This window comes from Alexandromys fortis, unplaced genomic scaffold (assembly GCF_014885135.2).
Source record: "Alexandromys fortis isolate MF-2015 unplaced genomic scaffold, M_Fortis_MF-2015_v1.1 scaffold_127, whole genome shotgun sequence".
Taxonomy (NCBI): domain Eukaryota; kingdom Metazoa; phylum Chordata; class Mammalia; order Rodentia; family Cricetidae; genus Alexandromys; species Alexandromys fortis.
In genome coordinates, this window is record NW_026068006.1 from 4282262 (window position 1) to 4309817 (window position 27556).

A 27556-nucleotide genomic window follows, 5' to 3' on the forward strand; every position below is an offset into this window, starting at 1 on the left:
TGTGGGCTAAAATGGTTACAACAATCTCTCTTCTTTCATATGCCTTTTCCAAAGTCCCCTTATCAAGGTGGACTTTCTCCTTCATTCCTCAAATCATCATATGCCCTCTCTCTACATGACTAGCTATGACCAAAAACATATGCGACTTCTGAGGTTAGGACCAAAAGGGTCTGACCTCTCTGTCCCTGTCTGCATGCTTCTGCTGGCTCGAAAGAAAATTCGTATGGGACAACGATGATTGGGGAAGCACAGAATTTCAGACTACTGCCACCTCCAAGAGCCCAGATGAAAATGATAAATTCTGGAATAAGTCTAAGGATGAAGAATAAATCATGCCATCAACCAACAAAAATATGAGAAATAACAATATATATCTAAAAATACTCTCTATGACCTAAATTGAGAAGCTATTCATACAAAAACAATGCACTATGGACTTTAGAAACTTATCTGAAATGAAATATTATGTAAAAAGAAATAAGATAATTTCTAGGTTGTATTGGAAAAAAAAATGATCTCTATAGAAATCTCGGCACTCCTTCCTTTCCCCCACCTTCTACAACCTTTCTGTCCTCTCTTGGGTACCATTACCTGGGCCTTGGTGGGGTTAATATAGGTGTCCCATTTAGGTTGAGCATTCAAAAGTCACTGGTGACTTCTCTGCCAAAGGTTGTCCAGAAATAGACTCGAAATTTCCCTCCCTTCTTATCAGAGCCACGAAGTGTCTTCTAAGGGTGTCTATCAATTATATATAAAAGTAGGTCAACCAAATTAACCCAGAGGTTTTGAATGTTGATTTTATTTTAACAGGATAATATCAGAAAATTCCTAATTTTGTCGGCCTGTGGGATTATCACAGAATAATGCTTGACTTCCTGGGTGCTGCAGAAACAAAGAGCGCTGCCTTTGGCTCACATGAGCAGTACCATATGAGTTAGAACTGGCCAGGCTGCACGAAGCAGTTTGGCACCAACTCACCAACTGGCTGGGCTTCTTGTACTTTGGTCATCAAAGGGATGGCAATTTCATTCTTTTAAATATTGACCAAAGCAAATGTATTTTACATAATATTTAAAAAAGCAGTTTGAGTTCTGGAATTCTGTCCATTCTAACCAAGAAGTTTCTTAACTTAACCATGAATAATGAGTCTATTTACTTGTTCCCTCAATTTGCAGAAATATTAGAAATTAAGTATATTTTATTAACATAATTTTATTGATTGCAAGGTTAGCCAAGGAATGTTTCTGGGGATTTTTAAGATTTCTTTGCATAAGCAAGACTAGAAAACAAGGCCTCCAGAGACATTGCTAACAGACTGAAGTGGGAAGACTTACCCAGGCTTGTCTGTCCCCTTAGCTGACTCACAGGACCCTGCAAGTAAAGCGGGAAAGAGAATTTCCTAAGTCAAGCTGCAAGAAGGGAGTAGGAGGATTAGATGGAAGCTGTTTTTAGTTGCTATGACTTGGAAAGGGGAAGAAAGGGATGAGAAAGGCCTTAATTTCTATGTTCTCCATCTGAGAAGAAAACGGCCTTGGGAGAGGAGGGAGTAGGTAAAGACAAGGCAGGGCATGGCAATGGGGGCGCCCCTGGCTGAGCCCCGCTCTCACAGTCAGAAGTGTGCTCAGCAGAGAAGCCCCAACCTGCCCTCACATTGTCCTCACACAGCAGCAATGCTACTTCTCTAGTAACCATAGACAAATAGATGGGGTTTTGTTTTTATTTTTATTTTGTTTTGTTTTTTGGTTAATCGAGGCAGGGTTTCTCTTTAGCTTCGGAGCTCTGTAGACCAAGATGGCCGCAAACTCAGAGAGCCGCCTGCTTGGCCTCCTGAGTGCTGGGATTAGAGACTTGCACCACCACTGCCAGACTGATAAATTGATGTTTAAAGTCACCTCTGCATAGAGACTAATCCAGAGCCAGATGTCTACCATCTCACCAAAGCCACTGCCCTCCGGCAATAGACACAGAAGACGACGACAAACAAGTCGGAGACTATTTGCCTTCTTCCACATTTTTATCTCTTAATTACACACACCTATAAAATTATATCTTAATGTATGTATAACTTTATTACATTTGAAATGAAATATTGCATACTTTTATTTTTAACATTGTATATATTTGTATTTTTAAATATATATTATACTTATGTAAGATATCAACATATGTACTAAATTACTATATTTTTACTTTTAAAATTACAATTTTACTTTCAGTTATATGTAATATATTTTAAATTATGCTCATAATTCAAAATGTAGGGAAGACGTCCTGGGGAGGCAAAGTGTGAGCCAATTTCCTCCTTGTCTGATGGTCAGAGAGTTTGGAGGTTGCTCGAAATTGTTGACAACAAGTATAGCTACATATCCTGCCTCGGGATGTGATCACTTGGTTCTTTGGACGTTAAGATGGCTCCTACAAGTAGATCCATTCCATACTGAGAGATGGTCAGGATGTGCCAGTGTACACCTGCTTCTTTGGTGATGTGAGGTTACCTGGGGAGTGGCTGCCCCATCAGGTTACTCGGTCTAGGGTGGCATCACTGCCTCAACACAGAATGCTAATGACTTGATGTCTCAACGTGTTAAAGCAATTAACTGTGCGAGCTGTCCTTTGTATCATGTTAAAGAAGTCTCTTGTTGCTTCATTTCCCCCTTTGTGTTGGGGTTTAAAAGCGTGTGGGAAGTTAAACACAGGAGACTTCAGTATTCACTGGAACCCCCTCCCGATACTGTTCTATGGTTTCTGCTTTATTATTTTCTCGTCTTCGTACTCTTTACTTGTATTTCTGGTCCGCACGCCTCTACCATGGCAAGTGTTATTTTTGTCGAGGCTGATCCCCAACAAAGTACAAATATATATTAAAGATATTAATGTGTATACATTATATATGTATATAAATCATGAGAATCAGAACACAAGTCACACATCTACAAATACTAAAACACACAGTAGCTCACTATTTCCAAAAGTCTTGATCAATTCTTGGCTTTTGGAGTATTTCTATTTGTATAACCCACTACTATCTCAAATGTAATAAATCTAAAAAAAAAATCTCCTCAGCTACAACACCCTGGTCTTGCAACTCCCATTTCTCTTGAAGCTAACAGAATAGGCATCCATCGCCCAAGAGCGTCCTTGGCTGGAGAACTCTTTGCTCTCAGATAGGCTTCTCTGCTCTCCCTTATCACCATGGCACTGGAAGACACACAGCTTGAGTTGAGCGCATCTTGTGGTTGGGTTCCTGTGAAGTGTTTTGCTCATATTTTGATTTTGCTGTATATTCCTGATGGTGGGTTTAGTCAGCATCACTCAGTTAAGTAATGACTGTCATACGTCAAGTCCGCTTGCTAATTCTTGAATTCAAATGAACTTTTAGAGAGCTGCTCAATTATGCATTTGTATTTCCAAATTCATTTCCCATTAGTTTCCAACAAGAAGACATATGTACCCATGTGCCCTTTGACTCTGAATGTGAGGATGACCTTGCCATATTCTACTTTGATTCTGCATGAACAATGGCTGGGGATGATCAAGTGCTTCCTACTGACATCACTATTCCCATTTATTTTTATCTTATTACTAATTTTTATGTTACAACAACTTCGAAAGGAGGGCATACCATAATTTCAAATATAATACAGTTGAGGTATAAAGAAGTTACATATTGTCTTATACTATTGCTGCAATAGTATAAGGCAACTTGGGGAGGAAAGGATTTATTTGGCTTACACTTCCATATCACTGTTCATAATTGAAGGAAGTCAGGGCAGGAACTCAAATAGGGCAGGAACCTGGAGACAGGAGCTGATGCGAGCACATGGAGGGGTGCTGCTTACTGGCTTGCTCTCCGTAACTAGCTCAACCTACCAGGACCACCAGCACAGGAGTGGCACCACCTCCTATGGGATGGGTCCTCCTCTATCAATTGCTAATGAAGAATACGCCCTACATGCTTGCATATACAGCCTGATATGCCGGAACCATCTGTCCTCTCAGATGACTCTAGCTTGTGTCAAGTTGACATTAATCCAGCCAGCACACATCTTAATGCACGATTACGCAGCTCACAGCAGCACCAGACCAGGAATTCAGGTAGCCTCGCGTGTCATCTCCAGTGTACATAGTCATCACTATGTAGGTCCTCAGGATTCAACCTTGGACATGATATTTGGCCTAGATCTGGTTTATCCGTATAAAGAGAAGAAATCCTGCCAGTGAAGGCTCAGCATGAGGCTGTCCCACAGAAGAGGAGAATGTGATACGTTCTAGTATTCTCCCAAGAGGGTGCGACAGCAAAGCAGGACAAAGCCGAAGCTACCATGCACGGACTAACTCCTCCTGCCTGTACTGACACCAACGCGGGTTGGGCTATGCATCCAGAAATACCAACATGAGAGCCATCCCAGTCCAGAAGCAGCCAGTGTGACAGTGTAACAAGTGGGGAATAACTCCGGCAGAAAGAAGGCTGGAGTAACACACTGAAACCTCCTTTCTGGAAAGAATAGAGAAATGTCTGCCAAAACTCACAGGGAACTTGAAAGGCAGGTGAGGAACATTTGTGTTGGAGCAGCAGTGGCAAGATAGCCTGATGGAAGCTGAACCTGGCACGCCAGAGAGCCTGGGAGGCAGACAGCCTCAGGAGAGCATCAGTGCCTTCTCTTAAAGACCCCTCCATTGAAGAAAAGTGTGGCTATGGAATGCTAGGTTTATGTGACATTAATGTAGAAACAATCATTTGACACATTAATAAAATTACAAAAAGGTGTAAACACAACCATATAATGTGTATTAATAAGGAGAAATTGTTCACTCCACAACCTTTTAGAGCTCAAATTAGATTTCTGGTAAAGTGAGCTTTACTAACTGTGACAGCAGACAAAGCTTAATGGCCCATAATAAAACGTTAACAATGCCAGATTACGTAATATTAAAATAACCTGCTGTACCAGAAAACTAAAATGAGAGATTAAATAAGTAAGCTCATTAGGGATTGATGGTCATGAAGAAGATCATTCTCACATATCCATGCACAGCGGAGTAATCTCCAGAGTGTTCTAGCAATGCATTCTGTGCACTGAGAAAAAAGCAAATACACCCACATTATCAAACACTGAGAGAATTTAACAAAAAAGCCAAAGTTATTCGAAAAACCTTGTGTTTGATTCAATTCCACCCTTCCTTCCTCGAACAGAATAAACGAGTCCTCAGAAGCAGGAGGTGTTCTTGTTTCTTCATCGTTCTGGCTGAACAAATTGTGTCCTTTTTAAAAGTAAGGAGACTGTGAGAATTAAAAAAAGAAAAAAATAACCAGGGGTGAGTTAAACCGCTGGTGGACAGACACGCTCTCCTTACAGTGAGCTCCTGCGGTTTCCAGGCTGACTTGTTCATACTCTTTGCTCATTTTATGTTGTCCCACAGATAAGCATGCCACCATCTCAGTTGATGATAACTCAGGCACGATGGCTTTCTAAGCATCAGGCTACAAGTCAAGTGCTATGCAAGCTGGGGTAAGGACTGTGGGTCTGTCACGCACCAGGACATCTGTGAGGCAGATAGGATGATACGTCCCATGTTACAAGTGAAAGTAAAAGGCTCGGAGGCATGTGGGAGGTTCTAATATAAAACTAAGTGGCAGACCTGGGAATCTACAGGCCTGGGATCCACTCCGCTCAATTGTGTGAGGATTAAACATGTAGAGATTTATGGAAATACAGTCACCTCTATTTAAAGGGGGGGGGGGATGGAATGGCCATGACATCTACGATCATGCAGTTAACAAAACTGAGCCAAGACCAGAGGTGCCACAAAGATTAAAGTGTCGACGTCTATGACATGTCTGGGAAAAGGCCAGTGATAAGTAAAAACTAATAACTTGCTGTCTGTAGGAGAGATAGCTAACTCCCAGTAGCCACTAAATCATACAGTACTTAAGAATGGTTATGACAATTGGTATTGGTATTGGATTGGTATTACTGTCAGGTAGTGGTGGTGCACACCTTTAATCCCAGCACTTGGGAGGCAGAAGCAGGTGGATCTCTGTGAGTTCGAGACCAACCTGGTCTACAGAGTGAGTTCCAGGACAGGCTCCAAAGCCACAGAGAAACCCTGTCTCGAAAAACCATAAGAAACAGAAAACAAGAACAGATTGGAAAACAGACAGACAGTTAAATAATTTCAAGTGCAGACTTAATCCTTGTTAGGAATACCACACATTACAATAATATTACATTTTCCCAAATTATTTCCTAAGAAATGAAATTGAAAGCCAAGTTAACACACAGGAGCTGATAGAGGAAGTGAAATTGACGTTGCACTGTGTTCCTAAGTTCATTTAGAAGAGATTCCACTGGTACGGATACTTCTTAGATAGAAAAAGAATTATTAAATAATAAAGAGGAAGCAGACTTAGTGGAACTTAAAGTCAACTACTTGGTGAAAAGAATGCAGCTCATTGGCACTGAACTGATTCTATGAATCCTTCTAAATCTGCATACTGAAGCAGCAGGATAGAGGTTAGAGGAATCACTTAGGAATCCATGGAACAATTAACCAGCTCTTTCAGAGAAAGCAGCCTCAACCCGTGTCATGACAAACTGCAAGTTTATTTTCTGAACAAAGTTATCCAGAGAAAATGTATCTGATTTCTAATGATATTGATATTTAGAAAAGAAAGATTAACAGATTTGACAACACATAAGTAATTAAGTTCTATAAATTAATATGTAGTAAAAGTATAAGATTAATGGATTTTATAAAGTAAAATATATTACAATATAGCACTTTAATGTGTGAAGTGATTATACAAATTAAAAATACAAACATTCCTAACTACAAAGATATTAAGCATAGTTTCAATATATGAAAAAACAAGCAATAAATGAATACAGTTTCTATAATAGTCGAGAGTGAAGTAATCCTTATACTTTACAAAGTTGTCCAGACTAAAACTTTGTGAGGCAATGGAATGGCTCAGTAGGTAAAGGCACTTGCCCCCCCAGTCAAGACTGACGGCTTGAGTTCCGTGCCTGGAACTCACATCATATAAAGGAAGAACCGATTTGAAAGCCATTCTCTGTTATCTCACACATGCATGGCCCCTGACCCAACAAATAATAAAGAAATGTATTTTTTTTAAGTTACAAATTTGCATTCTACTTCAGTTTTTTTTTTTTTTTCTGAAGGCAATATATGGGTGTGACTGAAGTAGCCATTAAGCTATTGGTAATGCTGACCTCTAACCCTCACACACAAGCGATAGAGGCGGGGGAAGATCAGACATCCATAGCCAGCCTCTCTACATAGGGAGCATATGTGAGGCTAGTCTGCACTACACAGATAAAAGGTGAAAAGGGGGGTGGAAAAAAACAAGAAAGAAAGGAAGGAGAGAGGGGGAAGGAAAGAGAGAGAGAGACACTATGAAATGAAACTCAAAAAAATCATCTTCCAGGAAGCACAGGCTGTGACTGCGCAGAGTAGACCAAGAGGTGAGTGATCACCCACCCAGTTGGACATCCCACTCTACAGGCCCTCAGTACCTTGGCAAAACCCCAGCCCCCTCCCCCATCTGCATTGCCTTCTTTAGCTAGCCAGCTGGCAAGCTTCCTGCAGGTAGGCTTCCTAAGCTATAAGCCACACTCTGCCCCCAACCCTCATATCCGTCTTGTCTGCATAGGAACTCTGAAGCACAGGCTGCGACTGCACAGAGCAGACCAAGAGAAAGGACCAAGACAGCAGACCAAGAGAAAGGACCAAGACAGCGGGCCAAGAGAGACCTCAGCGGCTCTCTGAGAGACAGACAGTGGCAGTACAGAGCAGTCCAAGAACAGTTTCTAAAGACACACAGGGCAACTACAAATATTGGACCAAGAGGTAAAGACAATGCCAACACCAATTGGAGGAAGGGATAGGTAGGTGCCAATGTAAGAATTCATTCAACAACCTAAAAAGCAACATGGTAACACCAGAACCCAGTGATCATACAACAGGTGGGTTTGATCATCTTAATCCAGAAGAAGCAGAAGAAAACAATTTTAAATGTAACTTTATGAGGATGACGGAGACCTTCAAAGAGCAAATGAAAAATTTCCTTAAAGAAATGGAGAAAAAGACAAACAAAAATGGAAGAAATCAATAAATTTCTTAAAGAAACCCAAGGAAACCAAGAAAAAACAATCAAATAGGTAAGGCAATCAGTTCAAGACTTGAAAACTGAAAGAGAGGCAATAAAGAAAACACAAAGCAAGGGAACTCTGGAAATGGAGAATCTGGGAAAACAAGCGGGAACTGCGGAACCAGCAGAACACAAGAGATGAAAGAGAATCTCGGGTGCTGAAGATAGCATAGAGATGTAAGTGAGTCTGCTTATTTGTTTCTGGGCCACCAAATCAGAATAATAAAACAGAAACTATATTAACTACAACACTGTTTGGATATTAGCTCAGGCTTCTTATTAACTAACACTTAATCTTAAATTAACCCATTTCTATAAATCTGTGTATTGCCACTAGGTTGTGGCTTACTGGGTAAGGTTCTGTTCTGGTGTCTTTTCCTTTGCAAGCTCCATAGCATCTCTCTGACTCTGCTATTCTCTCTCTCTCTCTCTCTCTCTCTCTCTCTCTCTCTCTCTCTCTCTGTCTCTTTCTCTCTCTCTCTCTCTCTCTCTCTCTCATATACATATATATACATATATCTTCTAGGCACGGCTATATTATGCCCTGCTACATGCTGAAACAGTTTGTTATTAACTAAAGATAATAAAATATATTCACAGCATAGAGAGAGGAATCCCACATCATCTCCCTTTTTCTGTCTAAATAAAAAGGAAGGTTTTAACTTTAATATAGTAAAATTATATAAACAAAACAATTATTAAGCAAGAATTGTAGGTACAATATTTAGTCAATTTACATTTGGCAAATTAAGGAAAATACTCTATCAACTATCTTTGTGAGTCTAAAGTTTTATATCTAATTTATCTTTTATCATAACTAAGGAAAACTATATTTGTCTTCAAGTCTTCAAAGACCACAGATGGATAAAACATTACCTAAGTAAACAGGAAGTGCATTGTAAGCAACTTCCAAAGTTCTAGAATTGACAGTCACCCAAAGTCCTTTTGTAACATTAGATCATCCATCTTCAGCCTATAGGCCCACGGTATCTGGCAGATATTTCCACTAAGCAGAAAATTTAAAAGGTTGTTTCACATATATTGACAGTTTGTCAGTCATGTTCTTCTGTATCCTGCAGAATGTCTGTCACAATGTTTCATAAGGAACCCTAAAAAACCATCCCATCTTTTGGAAAGTTCAACAGTCACTTTCCTGTGGGTTCTGCATGTCCAGTTTATACATCAAGCAGTACAGACAATAACAGTTTCTTCCCCAAATGGCTAGCTTTGTAACATTGAAGGCAAATTCCAAAATGGGTTTCTTCACTGCCCATAAACTTCTCTGAAGTATTGGTGCTGCCAGAAGCAGCTATGTCTCACTATTGAGAAAAGTCTAAGTTCTTAAAACATTTAAATGCCATATTCTGCAAATCTTTGAAAGGTTTAAAGAATACTTACCCCTCTGAAATATATTACTGTATATCTAGAAAACCTAACATAACTATAAGTTTAACTATTATAGATGATTATCTGTTAATCTTTATTTCATAGTTATACACTACACTTTTAAATGAGTTGCACAAACAAAATACTGTAAACAAGAGAAGAAATATATATATACACAGTGTAACAAATCTTCCTTCAATTTGTATCAATAGACCAAAATCCATACCAATACAAAGTATTTATCTCTATATTATCATATCCCCTTTTAAATGAAAACAAACATTTATAAACAATCATTTTGGGAATTTGACTGTTGTTTTCTCCAAACTGCTTCCTGTTGTTAGTTGGGCAAAGTATCTTTAGAGTTCATGAAGACCTTTCCAGGGCTTGTTCTAGCAAACCACATTAGCCTGGAAGGAATTCACAGGTTCTCAGCTTCTGTGTAAACAAAAGCAGAATCTCTTTTCCAAAGTAACATATCCTTAGACTCAAATTTTAAGCCAAGATACCTTTAAAATATATATGTTGGTTTAGCTTAGCAGCCCCCAGAATCAAATAACTCTCTGCAGTCAAAAAATTCAAAGAGAGCACAATAATATGATTAGTTCAGACTCTTTGAGTATTTTTTCATCTTTACATGGCTTTTTTCTTTAGTCCTTTAATCTATGACTATGTGTACTCTTTCAAATTATGTTTATTGCTTCTTTAAAGACTTTGTTTTACTTTTTGAAACCTATTTCTTTTTATAATTGCCTATAATCTTTTTCTTCTCTATCTTAAACCTATGTACATTTATCTAACACTGTGACCCAATCAGAGGTCTTTTTGTCTGAATCCATATTTATTCCATATCTGTTATCATTTTTGACCAGGAGTCCTTTTTCTTATTCTAAATCTAAGCAGCCTGGTTATGGATGAGGTTGCTTTGCCTTTTGGCCCCACACAGTCCTACATGGTAGAGGTACATTTGCCGCCAGCTCTGTGAGCCATGCTCAATGCCCCAGCTCCAGGGATGCAGCAGGTCTATGTCACTGTTAAGCAATTTGTAACATGCTGCTCACAGACTCCATTTAAGTACAAGACCTCTTGAACAAGCCAGAGTTCATGCTACTAGCATGAACCAGGAAGCCACCATTTTTTAAAGAAGCCACAACTCTGCTTGCTGCCAGAAAACAGAGCCTATCTTTTTTTTTTTAAATGGCTACCAAGAAGCTGTGCTTAACTCTGTTCTTTTGTATCTAGAATTCCTTCCCAAGCTCTATCAGTTTTTATGTGGATATAATTGCCCAACTCTGGTGTCATCTGTAAATGGAGGCTGATTGTTTGTTTGCCTGCTGCCCAGACAAAAATAATTACACAGAAGCTATATTAATTACAACACTATTTAGCCTATTAGCTCAGGCTTATTATTAACTAACTATTACATCTTAATTAACCAATATCTATTAATCTGTGTATTGCCATGAGGCTGTGGCTTAACAGGTAAGGATCTGTTCTGACATCTTTCTTCTTTTGCAGCTGCATGGCAAAACTCTGACACTGCCTACTCTCTCTATATATATCTCATCAAGCATGCCTATATTCTGCCCTGCTATAGGCTAAAGCAACTCCTTTCTTAACCATGAAATAAAACATATTCATAGAATACAGAGGGGAAACAGATTAATAGACCAAAGAAAATGTCAAATCCAACAAATTGTTAAGACAAACCATCCAGGAAAGAGAACTAACAGATGTCAAATGGACTTATTACACATCTACAGAACATTCCACCCAAACACAAAAGAATGTACCTTCTTCTCGGGACCTCATAAAATTTTCTCTAAAATTGACCAAATACTCAGTAATAAAGCAAACGTCAACAGATAAAAAAAATTGGAGTAACCCCATGTATCCTATTGGATCATTATGGTTTAAAGTTAGAATTTAACAATAATACTAATTACAGAAAACCTACAATCTCATGGAAATTGAACAGTGAACTATTGAATCACCCTGGGTCAAGGAAGAAATAAAAATAGAAATTAAAGTCTTCCTAGAATTCAACAAAAATGAAGGCACAACATGCCCAAACCTATGGAATACTTTGAAAGCAATGCTAAGAGGAAACTTCATAGCACTCAGTGGAAAAAGCTCACACTAATGACTTAACAGCATACCTGAACGCTCTAGAACAAAAAGAAACAGACTCATCCAGGAGGAGCAGATGACAGAAAATAATCAAATTGAGAGCTGAAATCAATAAAATAGAAACAAAGAATCAATGCAACAAAGAGCTGGTTCTTTGACAAAAATCAGCAAGATAGACAAACCCTTATGCAACTAATCAAAGGCAGAGAGAGAACATCCAAATTAACAAAATCAGAATTGAAAAGGGGGACATGACAACAGACAATGAGGAAATGCAGAGAATCACTAGGCCATACTACAAAAACTTGTACTATACCAAATTGGAAAATGTAAAAAAATAGACAAATTTCTGGATAGGTCCCACATACCAAAATGAAGACCAGGCACACAATTTATATAGACCTATAACCTGCAAGTTAATAGAAGCAGTCATCAAAAGCCTCCCAACCAAAACAAAAACAAAAAACAAGCAAAAAAAAAGGGATGGATGGTTTCAGTGCCAAATTCTACAAGAACTTCAGAGAAAAGCTAACCTATACTCCTTAAATTGTTCCACATAATAGAAAGAGAAGGAACATTAACCAAACTCTTTTTATGAGACTACAGTTTTTCCTGATACTGAACCCACATAAAGACTCAACCAAGAAAGAGAATTACAAACCAATCTCACTCATGCACATTGTTGCAAAATAGTAAAATACTGGCAAATATAATCCAGGAACACATTAGAAAAGTCATTCACCATGACCAAGTAGGCTTCATCCCAGAGATGCAGGGATGGTTCAACATATGAAAGAAAATCTGCCAATGTAATCCATCATACAAATAAACTGAAATTAAAAAAAAAACATATGGGGGCTGGAGAGATGGCTCAGTGGTTAAGAGCATTGCCTGCTCTTCCAAAGGTCCTGAGTTCAATTCCCGGCAACTACATGGTGGCTCTCAACCATCTGTCATGAAGTCTGGTGCCCTCTTCTGGCCTGCAGACATACACATGGACAGAATATTGTATGCACAAAACATAAATAAATAAATAAATATTTTAAAAAACCCATACGATCATTTTATTGGATATTGAAGAAGCATTCGACAAAATCCAACACCCCTTCTTGATAAAGGTCTTGGAGAGATCAGGGAAAAAAGGAACGTATCTAAACATAATAAAAGCAATATACAGCAAGCTGACAGCCAATATCAAATTAAAGAAAAAGAAGCTCAAAGTGATTCCACTAAAATTAAAAACAAGGCTGTCCACTCTTCCCATATCTATTCAAAATAGTTCTTAAAGTTTTAGATAAAGTAATAAGATAACAAATGGCGATCAAGGGGCTTCAACTTGGAAAGAAAGAAGTCAAACTTTCTCTATTTGCAGGATATGATAGTATAAAAAAGTGACCCCAAAAACTCTACCAGGGAACTCCTACAGCTGATAAATACCCTCAGTAATGTGGCATGATACAAGATCAACTCAAAAAAATCAGTATCCCTCCTATATACAAATGGTAAAGAAGCTGAAAAAGAAATCAGAGAAGCAACACCCTTTACAACAGTCACAATTAACAGAAAATATCTGGCGGTAACACCAAGCAAAGAAGAGAAAGACCTGTTTGAAAAGAATTTTGAGTCTTCGAAGATAGAAATTGAAGAAGATATGAGAAAATGGAAAGATCTCCCATGCTCTTGGACAGATAGGATCAACATAATAAAAATGGCAATTCTACCAAAAGCAATCTATAGATTCAATGCAATCCTCATCAAAATCCCAATACCATTCTTCACAGACCTTGAAAGAACAATACTCAACTTCATATGAAAAAAACAAAAAACCCAGGATAGCCAAAACAATCCTGTACAATAAAGGAACATCTGGAGGCATCACCATCCCTGACATCAAGCTCTATTATAGGGCTACAGTAATAAAAAACAGCCCGGTATTGGCATAAAAACAGACAGGTAGACCAATGGAATTTTATCAAAGACCCCGATATTAATCCACTTACCCATGAACAGTGGATTTTTGACAAAGAAGCTAAAATTATACAATGGAAAAAAGAAAGCATCTTCAATAAATTGTTGGCACAACTGGATGTCAACATGTAGAAGAATGCAAATAGATCCATATATATCCCCATGAACAAAACTCAATTCCAAATAGATTAAAGACCTCAATATAAATCCAACCACACTGAACCTGACAGAAGAGAAGTAGGAAGTAACCTTCAATACTTGGGTACAGGAGACCACTTCCTAAATATAACGCCAGTAGCATAGGCACTGAGAGCAACAATAATTAAATGGGACCTCCTGAAACTGAGAAGCTTCTGTAAAGCAGGAAGCACAGTCAATAAGACAGAAAAGCAGCCTATTGAATGGGAAAATATCTTCACCAACCCTACATCAGACAAAGGACTGATTTCCAAAATATATAAAGAACTTAAGAAATTAGACATCAAAATATCAAATAATCCATTTAAAAATGAAGTACAGATTTAAATAGAGAATTTTCAATGGAAGCACTTTAAATGGCAAAAAAAAAAAAACACTTAAGGATATGTTCAACATATCCTTAACCATCGATTCTTAACCATCAGGGAAATGCAAATCAAAGCAACTCTGAGATACCAACTTACACCTGTCAGAATGGCTAAGATCAAAAACATCAATGACAGCTTGTGCTGGAGAAGATGCGGAGTAAGGGGAACACTCCTCCACTGCTGGTAGAAATTCAAACTTATACAACCACTCTGGAAATCAGTTTGGCGATTTCTCAGAAAAAAAAATGGGAATCAACCTACCTCGAGAGCCAGAAATACACGATGCTAAATCATACTACAAAGACATTTGTTTAACTATGTTCATAGCAGTATTATTTGTAATAGCCAGAACCTGGAAAGAACCAAGATGCCCCTCAACCAAAGAATGGATTTTTAAAAAGTGGTATATTCACACAATTTACTCAGTAAAGTGGTAAATTTATACAATTTACTCAGCAGTAAAAAACAATGACATCTTGAAGTTTGCATGCAAATGGATAGAATTAGAAAAAATCATTGTGAGGCAACCCTGACTCAGACAGATGAGCTTGGTATGTACTTACTCATAAGAGGATACTAGCTTTAAAGCAAAGGATAATGAGTCTATAGTCCACAACCCCAGAGAAGCTAAATAACAAGGAGGACTGTAGAAGGAGCAGTGGGCCTGCTTTTTGTCCCGCCTGGCTCCCACCTGGCTAGCTCAGTCTTAATCTGAGGGTCATGGGTTCAAGCCCCATGTTGGGCACCATTTGTAGAGGGAGCAGCGGACCTGCTTTTGGTCCTGCCCTGCTCCCACACGGCTAGCTTAGCCCTGGAATAACAACACACAAACTGTATTCATATAAACACTGCTTGGCCCATTATATCTAGCCTCTTCTTGGCTAACACTCATATCTTGCTTAACCCATTTCTAATAATCTGTGTAGCACCAAGAGGTGGTGTCTTACCAGGAAAGATAGAGCATGTCTGATCTTGCAGCTGGCTCCATCGTGTCTGGCTCCATGGCATCTGGCTTCACTTCCCTTCTTCCCAGCATTTTGTTCTGTCTACTCCACCCACCTAAGGGCTGGCCTATCAAATGGGCCAAGGCAGTTTCTTTATTAACCAATGAAACCAACACAAACAGAAGACCCTCCCACATCAGAGAACTCTAAGGAAAATATATATATAGATCCCCCTGGGACAGGAAAATAGACAATATCTTTTGACAAAATTGGGAGCATGGGGTTGGGAGGAGATGGAGAGCAAGGAAAAAGATATCTTGATTGAGGGAGCCATTATGGGCTAGCAAGAAACCTGGCACATGCCTTTAATCCCAGCACTCGGGAGGCAGAGGCAGGTGGATCTCTGTGAGTTCGAGACCAGCCTGGTCTACAGAGCTAGTTCCAGGACAGGCTCCAAAGCCACAGAGAAACCCTGTCTCAAAAAAAAAAAAAATAAACCTGGCGCTAGAAAAATTCCCAGGAATCCACGAAGATGACCCCAGCTAACACCCTAAGCAATAGTGGAGAGGATGCCAAAATTGTCCTTGCCCTGTAGTCAGATTGATGACTATTTTACATGTCACCATGGAACCTTCATCCGGCAACTGATGAAAGCAGAGAGAGATTCACAGTGGAGCACTAGACTGAGCTCCCAAAGTCTAATTGAAGAGTGGGAGGAGTGAGAATATGAGCAAAGAGGTCACGACCATGATGAGGACACCCACTGAACCAGCTGACCTGAGCTAATGGGAGCTCACCAACTCTAGCCGGATAGGAAAGGAAACAACACAGGACCAAACTAGTCCCTCTGAGTGTGGGTGACAGTTGCACGACTGGGGTTAGACTGTGGAGCCACTAACAGTGGCACCAGAATGTATCCCTACTGCTTGCACTGGCCTTTTGGAACTGATTCTTTTTGGAGGGATACCTTACTCAGCCTAGATATTGTAAGGGAGGGCTTTGGTCCTTCTGCAAAGCAATGTGCCTTACCCACTCTGAGAAATGGATGGGGTGGGGATGGGGTAGAGAGAATGGGAGGAGGTGGGAACTGGAATTGGTATGCAAAATGAAAAGAGGAAAGTCTTTTTAAAAAATAAAATAAAAAGCTGGGTGGTGGTGGCGCACGCCTTTAATCCCAGCACTCGGGAGGCAGAGGCAGGTGGAGCTCTGTGAGCTTGATGCCAGCCTGGTCTACAAGAGCTAGTTCCAGTACAGGCTCTGTAGTTCCAGCTACAGAGAAACCCTGCCTTGCAAAAAAAAAAATGAAATGAAATAAAAAATTTGCCTTCCAAATTCTGTCAACTGCATTCTGCTCCACCCAGGGTGGTTATACAATTCTTACCAGTAGTTCTTGCTCATCCTTAAAGTCTCCCGGCAGAATGCAAGTTTAGAACACAGACTTTCAATCCCTCATTTCTTCAATAAATACTAGATGACAAGTAGCATTTTATGTGGGTTTGAATACCTTTTAATGCGCTGAAATGCTTTTTCTGTTTCTTCCTATGCGCAATGTCTATTCATGTTCTTTCCCTACACCCAGTGGCCTTCTACCCATCCTTCTCTATTCATATTTCTGTGATTTCTATTAGAGAAAAATTTCCTACCTACCCCCTCTCTCCCCAGTTTAGCGTTTTCATTTTCAGTTTCTCCAGATTCTTCTTATTCCCAACAAAGGAAATTTTTTTCAATGAGTCAGACTTATGTTTTGATTGATGCCTCTTTTAGAAGCTGGAAGTGAGTTAACAATTGGAAATTTCTAGTGAGATACTTCTGGGATTTCTAGGTGACAATTCATCAAATGTAATAATTTTACTGCAGCTTGCTTGTTTTTGAGTCCAAGTTCTTCTTTCTGCTTTGTTGGTTAAACTGGCCCAGCATCACAGGGACACTCCAGGTTTGAGCAGAGCCACCTTATTTGTTCATCTAGCAGAACTGTTTCTAGAATTTTGTCATTAGTTATGACATTCTCTTTGGGCTAATATTGTATATATATATGTGTATGTGTGTATGTGTGTGTGTATGTGTGTGTATGCACACGTGTTTCATGTTAATAAAATGCTTATAACCTAACTTGTTGAGTCATCGTTATTGTATGTATATGTCTGAGTATGTATCTGTATGGTGTCTATACATGTGTATATGGGTGTGTATATGTAGGCATACATCTGAACACACAAGTGTGTTTGTGTGCATATGGAGGCCAGAGATTAACATCTAATGTTTTCTCTGATGGTTTTTTGAGACAGGATCTCTCTGAAACTGGAGCTCACTGATCCTGCAAGACTGAGGAGTTGAAGAGTTTTGTGGATTTCCCTGGTTTTGCCTGCACCCCAGTGCTAGAATACCAACCTGGGCCACTGAATCCAGCTTAAAATGGGTGCTGGGTATCAAAATATGCATCCTCACATATATGCATCAGGATCCTTACCTACAGAGTCATCTTGCCAGCCCTGAATTATCATTATTTTTTTAAACATCTGCAAAGACTATTAAATTATTTTCAACTGAATTTTTCCAACTGTGGACATTTGCATATGATGTTCCTTTGACTCCAAGGATATGATGAATTATTTTCAGATTTAATAAGCTTTGATTTCTAGGAAAAACCTTAATTGGTAGTAATATATTATTCTTCCAACTAGCATAATATTAATATAAGCCAATATTAACTCCAATAGCCTTATTAGGAGATGGTATAACATTTCATTGGCTTGAGAAGGTCAGTGTATCAAGGAAGACAACATAATGCATAGGATATGTCCTAAAAATCACAGCTTTAATGCAGAAAGGAGAGAGGGACAAATGCACCACTCTTCCTAGCATTGCTTTTAAAAGCAAACAATAAAAGGGAATTTCAGCACCTGTGTTGTGGGTCCAAGAACAATTCCTAAGGTTGGTCCCACTGATTTGTTTGGTGCATTGCACTCGACAGTGGTGCAGCTCTTAACAATGACACAGCTCACCAACAGTGGCAGTTTCCATAATGCCCAAGTCTTCTGGAACATTGCCAAAATTAAGCATATGTTGGACCATCAAGTAAGTCATCATAAAATTAAATTGACAGAAATTCTATCTGTGAAAAATTGCAAAGAAAACAATGATACAAGAAATTTTCAATTGCTTGAAAATGAAGCGCCATGGATTTAAATAATCTGTGGCCCAGCGTAGAAGTCCCAAGAGACATCAGAAAAGCAAAAAAGAACAAAATGATGTCGTTTTTAAACATGGGAGTATTTACATAAGAAACAAATTACCAGGAGATCCAGAGATTGTGAACTAGAAAATAAGAGGAAACGGGCAAGTCGGTTCTGGGAAGAGCTGCAGAGCTGACCGACTGTTTCCCAGTACAGACAGCCAAGCAGGTTGCACTGTAAGGAGTTAGTCACGGGCGAAGAGAAGGGAATGAAGTACTGAAAAGCGCCTCGTGGGGTCAGAACTGGTGACAGCATGCTGTCAAAGGACAGAGGAAGCGATGCAGACAAGGCCTGAATCTGCCTGCTTAAATGTGTTTGAAGTTCACGAGCACTTGGGTACCAATTCTGTCAACCCCAGCTTCAGCGTGAGAAGATGCTACCAAGAAACATACCATTTCCTTCCCTTTTCTTGTTTGTTCAAAGATGAACTCTCAGAGATCTGCATAGGATGCAAGCATCTTTCTTTTTTTCTTCCAGCAAGGCTTTCCGCTTGGGTATACCTGTCCCTCAGCAGGACATGTTTTTTGGATCCTCCTCTGATGGTGGTTCATGGGTATCAGTGTGTTTCCTCCACGTTCCCATCCTTTCCTGCTGTCTCAGGAGAGGTTCCCACACAAGGTTTGCTACCTCAACTGCTTGGCCTACAGATGCTATGGTTAGCATTTCACAGTGCCTTCCACGCTCCTAAAGTTTTGCTATAGAATTATTTGTGGATGTCTCCCAGCCCCTGCCACCAGGTCCAGTCTCCTTGTCCTTTGTATGGCTTCCAGGAAGATATTTAGCATTTGGCATTAACCAGTGCCACCTTCTTTGTGGAACCAGAACAGTTTGTGCGATGGTGAAGTGGTGACATTAGGAAGATGCACAGATAATGATGGAAGCCAATTTTCACATATTTTTTGGACTATTTAGTGAGCACCTGTAATATATTCAGACATCTGTGCCGGCTAATTTGGTTGTCAGCTTGGCTGAATTGAGAAGATGCCTAGAAAAGTGGTAATTTTCACTTCTAGGAGTATCTGTGAAGGGGATTTTTGAGAAGACTGTTTCCCGTGTGAAGGAGCTGGGCAGATAGGAATCCCCACGGATGGGAAAGACCATGGGAAACATGGAACATGAAAGCAGAAGTAGCCTTTGCTCATGCTCCCGTTTCTGGGCAAGCACCCTTGTTCATTGCTGTTGTCTAAGGACATGAGACTCCAGGTTCTTTAATTATTGATCACAGACTTGCACAAGTGGACCCATCTCTAGGGACAGCCAAGCCTCTGGTCCTACTTAGACTGGGGCTGCCCTTGGCCCTTCTGCCATTCTGAGGCTTCCACCTTATTCAGTCTGGGAAGAGTTGCTCTCCATCCTGCAAGCATTCACTGTGGGACTTTTCAGCTTCTGTGATCCTCTGAGTTAGGCAATAAGTTATCTTCTGTAATAAGATATTCCTTTGGTTCTGCTTCTCTGGAGAAGGCTGAGTAATACAGCCAACCCCCAAGGAAGTATTTCTAATAAATGTTAAAAGTCTACACAGAGTCACACACAAAAGAAATGCGCTCATTGAGTATTTTCAATATCTACCCAAATTAAGGAAGTTAACTATGGATTTTAATACATTTTAAATTGTGTTACTATGTGCATTAAGGTAATATTTACTTCTATAGTATCACAAGGAACTGCCGTAATTTTCTGGTAAGCACACAAAGCCACAAAACAAATGGCTTTCTTACATAGACCGTGTAGAACTAACTCTAGAATGAATCTTGTAATAAATTATCTCTTAGCCATTGCATAACTGGCTATAAGACTTCTACTTCACACTTATCTGTAGGTATCACTTTGACGATAGTGAACACACAGTGTTTTGAAAAATAAGAAATAGAATGAAAAGCTTTCACCAAACAGGGTTTAACACAGGTTTTAGGGCCACCAGAGCCTGTAGACTGTGGTCCTCACTGAAACACAAGGAGAAGGCTTGGAGTGAATGCGCACCCAGGATAGACGGGATCAACACACCACAGACAGAAATTCTCCTTCATACAAACACTCGTTTTCAGAGTGTAACAAGTTAAACAGTGTGAAAAGCACTACAGGCGAGGCTGGGCTGTTACTGCAGCCCAGGATTCTTTACTGTTGGGCCTGAAGTGTCCAAGAATAAGAATATAAAAATGTAGATTGCAGAAATAAGAAAGTAGAAATAAAGAAATATAAAGTTGTAAGCCTAGGAGAATGAGGACAGACTGTCAGCCGCTTTCTCAGCAGCTTGAGGATTGACCATTAACAGTGGGTTACTCTGCTTAAAACCCATAGCTCTATTAACAAGGCCAAAGCATCTCTCTGCAAACTGAGAGCCTACACTCCGGGCCATCCTTGATTAACAACAGATATGAGCTGAGCTAACTTTTAGGAGATAGATCTATGACCTCTGGGTTCACATTATCCCTGCTATGTGAAACTGGCAGCATCAAAGGGGAGAGCACAGGGCTTCAGTAGACACTACCTGAAAGTACCAAGAAAGGCAACTGATTAAGTACAAACACTAGTTTAACTGAAAAACTCTGATTGTAAAGTAAGGCAATCTGTGTCTGAGTTTTTCCTCGAGATTGTAAAAATTCCAAAGGCCCGTTCACAAGCGTTCACACAAAGGAAACCAGAACGAAGTTATTCAGGGAACCCAGAGGGATTGGGAAAAAAAAATTTGGGAAGCAGGTGACACTTTTCTTATGTTTTCAGAAGACTTGCTTGTCATTTTGTTCATTACTATGGGGCAGGGCATGTCCTCTTTAATTTGTTTGCCTCTTTCAGGTGCAGTTTGGTTCAAAGAAAACCCATCCATCATAGTTTATCACAATGGATTTAAAAAACCCTATGATGATTACTTATTTTTATTGATATCTCACAGTGACAAAGCAATTCAGAGCTACGGTGTTTTTGATAAAAAGGCAACAAGTTCTACAGCTTCAATATCCAGGATGCCAACCTCCCTCTTCCTCGAGCCCCTACTACAGCAGTCCCTGAAATTGTGTGTCTAAAACACTAAGCATAAATTGATTTTTGGGCTCAGGGAATTTGTAACAAGATTGCTAAGTAAGAGAGCCTTTCAAGGAAGCCTGGGAAGGTACTGGGTTGATTTGTTTACAGTTAATTATTATTATTATTATTATTAATTATTATTATTTGTTTACAGTTAATTATTGCCTAGGGCAGGTTCTTCACACATTTTCTTTCAAATTTTATTACCTTTATAATTTTTCAGTAGCAAAAATGAGCAAGCAAGACAAGAATTCCCTTTCCTTTCTACCGATTCTTACAAAGACCTCCACTTCTATAACCCGTGATGGGGACTCTTTGACAACCAATTATTTTAAGAGGAGGGACCAAGTTTGGGTGTGGCTTTCTGGGACCCTGAGAAAAATGGGGTGGCCCAGGTGCCCTCTCTCTGTGTGGTTCCCTGGCAGCACAGCTGAGCTTCGGCATCTTGTTCCTGTTTTGTGAGTTTTCCCCTTATAATATATTATAAAAATATAATTGTTTTGTCTTTTAGCTAGCCTGATTATTTTTCAAATCAAGCTAACTTCAACAAACCTGCCCCCTTGCCTCCTGTATTGTCAATCTTGATCTGACCACACATTATAGACTCCTGTGTGAAGGTGACACAGAAATTACAACTGAGAATAAAAATGAAATTATACATTTGTCAAGTAGAATGCAGAGCTTATATTTATACTATTTTACTTTTAATGTTTTTATTTAGCTCTACGCGTGAACTTGGCCAGGCTTTGTTCTCAAATAGTTTCCAAAAAATTGCAATTACTCATCAAACAATTAGACAAGCCAATGTCTAATCTGCCTGCATTAGGCGCTCCATGGAGCGATGGCTAGCAGAACTACTTTCATGCATAAGCTGAAGCATGCCATTCCTTCAGAATTACCTAATAACAGAGCAGAAAGTGAGGTGAAGAATTCACTCAACACGGGTGCCGGAATTGGGACAGCCCTCTTCACAGGCCAAATCTCACTGGTCACCCGTTTTTGGAAGTGAAGATCTGCTGGGGCCGGTCATGTCCATCACATCCCAAGGCTTCTACCCACCCACAAAACGGGGCTGACTGGTCTCTCCAGAAATATTTTAAATTAAATAGCCTAAAAGATTTCCAATCTGACACCAGGTAAAAGAAAGCAGCCACTCTATCATGTGGTCGATTCCCTGTCGTCGCCCACATTTCCAAACTCTGGCATCTCTTTTTACACCAACAGCCTCCTTTTCTTAAACCTCAAGTGTAAACAACTGTATCTCATAGCCATGGCCTGTTTATTGTTTGGTACAGTGTTATGTCACATGATACAATTCTTAAATTTTTGCTTACTTGACCTCCTGTAGGCTGGTTATCTGCTGACAGGGGCCGTGTGCTCTAAAGGACCTCACCAGCGAGGACCACGAAGAGACACTGCTTCAGAGAGCCAGAGGGCCATGTGTCGGCATGGACTCTGCAGGAGCAAAAGGCAGGGCTTAAAGACGTAGAATCACACACTGACTGACCCCCTATTCCTCAAAATTATGGCTAGCTGTGGAGCCAATCATTTTGTTAAAGACAAGACTTGTGTGGAGAAAATGTCAAAAATCAGTCTGAATTGTTTTGTTTTATAAATCTTCCCTAAAGTCTTCAAAATGTCCCAGACTATAACTGATGCCCATGTTGACTGTAACTCTGATAATAACTCAAAGCAAACAAGATGTCAAAAATGCTTGTGGGCTTTGTATTCAATTACTAAATCCAAGCAAGATGATGATCGTGGTATGCACCTGTTCTAGGATTCTCCACTCAGTCAATTAGAAATATAGTATATATAATGTCATTTATAAAGTATATCTGCTTTGGGGGCTCGGTTACACTGTTAGAGAAGTTTAAAATGGGCTACCCCAATTTTGCTGTAGCATTTCATGCTTTTCAAAAGAGTAAAATAATAATTTCTGTCTTTTAAAATAATTATACAACACCTTGGGCATATTCCTGAAGGACTATATTGATAGGAGGGACATCGTGTTTATAGCATGACTATTACCTTAGATAAACTCTGATCATCACTGAGGTAGTAAAAATTACAAATTAAAAGAAGAAACACTGTGTTGCCCAAAACCTTCAGGCAAGTTTGTAAGAGGGTTTGGATATTGGCTCTGTGACTGACTCACAGATGGGAAAACTCTCCTATTTAGCCTGTAACACCAGCAGCCCACTCCAAGACCTCATCTCTGGTCCGGAAGACTAAACACCAGGGAGGTGAGGGCACGGCAGTGTAACATCTCCGCTCAAGGACATCCCTGTTAGAGCGTCAACCTCTCACAGGTGCTAGTCACCCCCTTTCCTTCTCTTATGCCCCTCTCCTGTCCCTTTCGCTCTCCTTCCACCCCCTACCATGTAAGGACAGGGTAAGACGATAGCCAGAGGCACGAAAAGACATCTTTCACTAGAAAACAAACCAGCCGGCTTCTTGTTCCTAAAATTCCCAGGCTCCAGAATGGGAAGAAACAAATTCCTACTGTTTACACCTCTTATTCTCTAGACTACTCTTACAATGCCCACAGCTGTCTAATACAAATTATCCCGCTTCCTCATCAGTCAGGATAGCAGTTTTGCCTCCAGTGCTTCTCGGCAAAATCTCCCGTATTTCCCCGGGCTTCCTACTGTGGTTCCTACTGCTGTGACAAAGATCATGACCAAAAAGGCAACTTAGATTGGCGAGGGTTTATTTCAGCTCTCAGATTATAGTACAACATGAAGTGAAGTCAGGGCAGGAAACTTAATGCAGGAACTGAACAGAGGCCATGGAGAAAAGATACTGACGGGACTCGTCTCTGTGGCTTGGTCAGCTGGCTTTTTTACACCGCCTCCTGGTCAGGGGTAGGGCCACCCACAGTGGACTGAGCTCTTCCCCACCAATCATGAAGATGCCCTTATGGGGAGACCAGTGGGGCGTTTTTCTCAACAGAGGTTCCGTCTTTCCAGATGATCCGGCTTTTGCTGAGGTGACAAAAACTAACCATCGCCCCAAGAAACCAAAGTAATTCGATCCGATGAACCAATTGCAGGACTAAAAAAAAGGAACTGAGAGCTGAGAGGCTACCGGTTATTCACTGTAACGCTGAGCTATGGCTATTACGGAGAGCCCACCCCTAACAAAGGATCCACACCCACCCAGGAGAAATTCAGCAAATCTCTAGCTGGAGTCAATCAGAGCCAGAAGAAGGTTAGAAAGCATGCTACACGGACTGCACTCTTTCCCCTTCTCATCTACAGGTCGGGCTTGGATTGGGGCGACATGGGCATAAGATGGCAGGATAGGACTAGATAATTAAATTTGTGAAAAATAGGAGAAAATATATAGAAAACAAAGCCCTGCTTCTATTCGCAGAAAGGAACTGGAGAACACTGTGTAACCTTTTGAGGTCTAAAATCTCAGTTTGCATGCATTTACACACTCAAGCATTACGTGTGAGAAAGTAATAAATAGCATTTATTTACTGCTCCTCTATTTATAGCATTTATTTATAAATTATTTATTTAAATAGATATTTAAAAGTGTTTAGAGGAGGTTTGGATATTCTGATTTATCATTCATCAGGCAACTATGAAATATATTTTCATTTTTTTCTATAAAGGTACTTAGTCTGGCTATGCCTGGCAGGGGAAGCCATGTCCCTGTCACATAGCACTCTGGAAACCCAACACTGTCTTAATCAAGGGGACAAGAAATGAATTTAACTGAACACCATCTCTCCTAAGAGAGTAACCAGTTAAGATGCTTTGGTTTTCCTTTTGGAAAAACTCTAGAAATAGTGAACAATGCTTACTTCCTCTTAATACCTTTCCTGTGTCTGGTTTTCCAGTTTCTAGTGAGCCCTATCTTAAAAGTATACAGAGCTGTGCTGTCGAACCTGATAGCTACAAACCCCATGTGATCTTCTGAGAATAAATGAAGTCAAATAGAAGGAAACCAGAAAACCACTTCCTCCTCCTGGAGCCAACTGCATCTCAAGTGTGGAAACGCTGGCGTGCTATGTCAGACACTGTGGGGTCAGTGGCTGTCATCACAGCGGACGGACTAGGAAACACTGGTGGAGGCTCAGTACAGGACTCGCCTGCAGACAGACGTGGGTTTGAAACCTGACTTAGCCACTATCTAGCAATACCACCGGGTGAGTTCATTCAAACTGTTTTTATCGGCGGAATTGGGAAGGCCCTAATACCTACCTCACACGAGGGCTGTGCAATTCAGGTCATGCGTGTAAGCTCCATACAACAAGCCTAGGCACACAGAGAGCACGCGAAACCATTATTGTGTTTGCGCTGTGGTTTTATTTCTGTATTTGTTTCTTTAAATGTGAAGGGTGATGGGTTGACTCTGATGAGAACTCGGTATCAGATCTAATAGGACAAGCAGGTTTATACCTAAGATGACAATGGTCTCCTGAGATGACACACCTCTAGATAGGATTTCAAAACTCTTAAAAAGGCTCTCAAATGCCATCAGGAGGTGGGCAAAGCCTCACAGCCGAAGAGGAGGGGCAGCAATGGGGAAGTTCCCAAAGATGGAGAGTTGAAGGTAAGTTTCAGACAACATAAGGACCACAGCGGTAGAAGAACAAGACTAGAAAATGAGAGGAATCCCGCCATGCTGGTGGAAAGAGATAGCAGAAGGAAGCCCTGTGCTCTTAACTCCTAGAGAATATGAGTTTTTTCCACCCCACAGGCTAAGCCATGTCTTGTTAAAATGATCTATTTAGGCTTGACTCTAACAGTGGTCGCTTCTGACCTCCTTCCTTCCTTTGCATATTATCTTTATATAACTATTATACATGCATGCCTCTTTGAGCTGTAGAAATAGCTATAGAAAGCTGTTTCCTGAATTTTGGGGATTTGCTGTTAAACTACCTCCCTCCAGTTCACAGAAATGTATTAAACACAAGAGGTTCCCAGGTATGCATTTAAAAATGCGGGCCCCCGCTTTTGATTCCTTCTGGAATTTATATAAAAAGATCCATATAAAATTTATTCTTCATTATAAAACTCGGCAAATCATCACTAAGCAATTTTCCAGTCCTGCCACTAGAGATGATTGTTTAAGTGTGCTGTATTTATAGCAGCCCAGCAATAGCAATCTCAGCGTGATCCCTCTTGGCTGCCCCAGAAGACACACCTCACTGTTTGTCCCGGGAAGTATCGCATATGAGCTGCAATGACGCGGCACTCGCTGTTACCTGCTGATAATGTCCCGTCAAAAGGCACGACAGCTTAATGACACAGCACAGCGCCTTCTAGCAAATACCCGGATACAAATATTTCTATTGCCTCCCGCAGCAGCACAGCAGCAGGGTTACCGCAGTCCTCAGAAATCACACGATCAAATAAAGCCATCTAGGACAAAGCGGTTCTTTTATTAAACGCTGATGTACTTTTGACCACAAAATCCTTTGGTGCTTGTTCGGTCTACAAACAGTCTCACCAAGACTGACTGACGTTCTTCTATGCTTTAATTATTCTTGTTGATGAGACCTCAGGCACCACTCATTCTGAATACTTGACTTTTGTGCAACGTACAGAGTGGTTTACATTGTACGTCTGAATCAACAGAGTAGCCTCAGATTCCTGGAGCAGTCCCAGGCATCTTATGTCTAAGGCTCTGCTTGCTGGGCCCCTCCCCGACAAAGGAACCAAGCATCTAATAATGGCAAGACACAGCTTGCTGGACTGCGAGGAGCCAGGCTGTTGCTATTAACAGGGTTTATTTGCCAGTTGGCATAGTAGACTGCTGAGCTCCTGTGCGGTGAATGTGGCTGCCGGTTTTCCTCTCCCTGACCTGGACAGCAGACAGTGTCCATACAGTCAATTGTCATTGCTTTGTCCTTTATAGGGTTGTGTGTGGTCATCTGGGGGAGAGCCAGTAAAGCACTGGCCCCCATGACAGGGGACTTAACTCATAATTGTGTCTTTTCTCCATGGGTCTCATTAGCTAGTTATCAACAGGCCAACTGTTACTCTGGTACAGTAGCATGCATTCAACCACTACTAAGAATGGGTACTTTTACCTTCTTAATTATTTTTGGCTTTTCCCTTCTGTTTTCTACCACTTCTGTGATCCTCATATTCATTGTAAAGAAAATGCGTTTTC

General features: G+C 40.3%; 1 protein-coding gene across 14 annotated transcripts in view; it reads right to left on the bottom strand.

The window, feature by feature from the left end:
* The window catches only part of Il15 (interleukin 15), a 79988-nt gene that overhangs the window by 35195 nt on the left and 17237 nt on the right, over window positions 1–27556 (bottom strand). For 4 of the 14 annotated variants that reach the window (XM_050161546.1, XM_050161544.1, XM_050161542.1 and 1 more), the window contains one exon: window positions 22756–22876. The exons of 8 other annotated variants lie outside the window; for them this stretch is intronic. The gene's annotated coding sequence lies outside the window, so the exon portion shown is untranslated. Of the gene's footprint in view, window positions 1–1334; window positions 1372–22755; window positions 22877–27556 lie in introns of all 14 variants that reach the window. 2 more of the 14 variants (XM_050161550.1, XM_050161545.1) reach the window with 1 other exon arrangement.